Source organism: Panthera pardus, unplaced genomic scaffold, assembly GCF_024362965.1.
Source record: "Panthera pardus isolate Hobbes unplaced genomic scaffold, ASM2436296v1 HiC_scaffold_18, whole genome shotgun sequence".
Classification (NCBI taxonomy): domain Eukaryota; kingdom Metazoa; phylum Chordata; class Mammalia; order Carnivora; family Felidae; genus Panthera; species Panthera pardus.
The window spans coordinates 13342609-13345893 of record NW_026526743.1 but is presented as its reverse complement, the minus strand read 5'-3'; the positions used below and the strand labels follow the sequence as shown (position 1 = coordinate 13345893).

Sequence of the window (3285 nt, the reverse complement as noted above, 5' to 3'; positions counted from 1 at the left end):
CGGGGCGGTGCAATGACCTCACCGGGTTTTACTCTGTTACCCCTCCCCCACGTGGTTGTTGCTGTCGGTAGCCGAGAGTAGGGAAGTTTGGGGTGGGGGGGAGGGGAGGAGAACGAGTGATGTCACCTTTCCCCCGCTTGATTGGCTGTAGGGTGGCCGGGACTGTGACCAATCAACAGCCTCAGAAAGTCCGGCGCGGCCCCGCGGAAAGCCCTGTTGCCACCGGGAGGGGAGAGAACGTGCGCGTGTGGGGTGGCGCGCGCTGCAGTGGAGTGAACGCGCGCGGCCTGGGGCTTGGAGGACCCTGGAGACAAGTCCCCTCTTCGAAGACTTTGGCGTTTAGGGCGGTGCAGTTTTCTGACGGCCTCCCCCCAGGCTCGTGGGGGTACAAGATGGGAAAATGTAGCGCTTCGTGGCGCTTCACACCACATTCCCTTCACACTACATTCTGTAGAGAGCTACTTTGTGGGTGTTCGCTCTTGGCGGGACCGAGATTTTTTTAAGGTCTCAGGTTAGGGGGTGGTTCACACGGGGTAGGGAGGAGAGGGATATGCCCTGTCGGTAGTAGATTCCGGCAGCCCAAATCTGGGGCTTACACCAGGTATGGGGCTGTCTGCAGGGCATCCAAACTCTCCACGTTGGATTTGCCCTAAATAGAGGGTAATGGGGAGCAGTGGACACTGGCCTGAGGAGAGGCTTTTGCTGCCTGTGATGGGTTCCCGGTATCCACCCAGGATTCACATCGCTTGAGAAGCAAATGCACCCAGTCTATTGCAGGTGCACACGGTACAACATTCCCACTACCGGCGCGAGAATGTGCTGAGACATATGGCCAGTTAACCCCGGGGGCTAGGAAGCAATCTCAGTTGTCCAGTGGGGTTCACTGAGATTGAAGGAGATTCACATTATCCACTGTCCACAGAAGATTTGCTTTGAGAGTGGGGGAAATTTCACTGTCTACAACTTCACGAGTGGGGGAAGGGCAGAGAGAGAGAAGAGAGAATCCCAAGTAGGCTCTGCGCTGTCAGTGCAGAACCTGATGCTGGGCTCAAACTCACGACCTGTGAGATCATGAGCCAAAGTCGAACGCGCAACCAACTGAGCCTCCCAGGTGCCCCTCAATTTTTATTAACGTTCATTTATTTATTTTGAGAGAAAGAGAGAGTAGGCGTGCAGGGGAGGGGCAGAGAAAGAGGGAAAGAGAATCAGTGGGAAGGAATCTTACACTATTATTTACACTTACACTATTACACTAGTGTATTATGACTTACACCATTTCATACTATCATGCTATTTTATACTGTTTTCATAACATTCTAGAAGAGTTTGCACTGAAAAACTGAGTGGACTTTGAGGGAGCTTTTACAGGGCAGGTTAGACCGTGTGCATTGGGTAGATGCTGGGTCTGAGGGAAGTTTATACTCATCAGAGATTCCCATTGCCTATTTAGGTAGACCCTTGGAGAATGCTTCACGCTGTTACAGAAGGGGTTCACAGCAGCTGCAGAAGGTCCCCCATACATGGAGATGTGCCCTGTCCTTGTTAATTTTGCCATGGAGGTGAGACATTATAGTGTCCACGGGGAAGTGCGTGCTGGGTGGGAGTTCGCGTTGCCCAGAGATTATATTGCGTTAGAGACTTCCGTTGATCAGGATGGTGTTTCACGTTCCATAGTCAGTTGGCATCAGGTGTGGGGGAGAGTTAGCCTGTCAGTGGGGAGGGAGGTGTGCACTGTCCGCGAAGGAACTCACCCTGCCCAGGGAGCCCTCTGATGTAGTGAAAGGGAGCCTCTCCTGTCCCTTCAGGATCGTCTTGGCTGTGGTCAGTTTACAGTGTTCACACAGGAATCCTCACTGCTTGTTGGAGTTACACCATGCACAAAGGAGACCTGTCTGTGGGAATTCACACCGTCCAAGGGCCTATTTTTCCCGTCATCCTGTCATCAAGGAAAGGTGCGCATAGTACCCTGCCCCTGAGAGAATTACATAAAATGTAATTAACTTAGTACACGGTTCATTGACATTACACTGTCCTGCAAGGTGGGGGGTGATGTTGCCGGAAGCGGGATAATACAGGCTTAGCCAGGCTACTGGGGTCAAACCCAGCTGGGCTTCTTCTCTGGCTGTGTGACTTCGGGCAAGCCATTTAATCCCTCTGTGCCTCCATTTCTGCATCTGTATGGGGATAATTAAAAACAAACAAACAAACAAACAAACAAACAAATGGATAGCCCTTGGCCTAGGGTTATGATGAATTTAGATGTGCAAGGCATTTGGGACAAGTGGCTCCAGCAGAGTAAACCCGCAAAGATCTTAGCTATTGTCGTGATTGTTGGTATCCAGGGGGTTATCACTACCTGAAGGGTTTATGGTGCCTCAGTCTTAACTGGCCACCTTCTGCACACTTCGTACGTGTGTGCTGCTCGTGGTGCTGGTAGTGGTGGTGGCGGAAGTGTTTGAAAGGATTCCAGGGTTTGGCCTATCTCTGGAGCATTTGCCGAGCTATCAGGAGGCACCGTGGTCTAGCACTTGATGTCCCAGCTGTAACAATGTTTAGCGTGGGCCTGGAACCTCTCTGAGTCTCACTGTTCTCATCTGAAAAATGGGGATCATCGGAGTACCTACCTGATAAAGTTGACGTGATGATGAAATGAGATGCCGAGTCCAGGTCCAGGGTCTTGTATATAGTAAGTGCTCAGTAAATAGGAGTGGCGATTTTTTTTAATGTTTGTGTGTTTATGTATTTATTTTGAGAGAGAGAGAGAGAGAGAGAGAGAGAGTGAGCAGGGGAGGGGCAGAGAGAGAGGGAGACACAGAATCTGAAGCAGGCTCCAGCCTCTGAGCTGTCAGCACAGAGCCCAACATGGGGCTTGAACCTATGAACCACAAGGTCATGACCTGAGCCAAAGTCGGCACACAACTGAGCCACCCAGGTGCCCCTTTTAATGTTCATTTATTTCTTTTTGAGAAGTGGGGGAGGGGCCGACAGAGAATCCCAAGCAGGCTCCACACAGGGCTCGATCCTACAATCAATGAGATCGTGACTTGAGCTGAAATCAAGAGCCAGATGCTTAACCGACTGAGCCACACGTGCCCCTAGAAGTGGCAGTTTTTATGTGCCCTATCCTGTGCTGGGCCCCGGGAAATCCCTGCCACTTAGGAATTAATTCACCATTTCTGGGTCTTTATTTGGGGCCTCAGTGTTCATGACAAGTTATACTACCCTCTGGGGAGTCATCCTGTCCTCATACCTGTGTGTGCTGCAGGGAAGTTAGGTAACTTTTTA

At 51.1% G+C, this 3285-nt stretch overlaps 1 protein-coding gene across 1 annotated transcript in view; it reads left to right on the top strand.

Moving 5' to 3' along the window:
- DEDD2 (death effector domain containing 2) overlaps positions 1 to 3285 on the top strand; it is a 147715-nt gene that overhangs the window by 90478 nt on the left and 53952 nt on the right. The window lies entirely within an intron of this gene.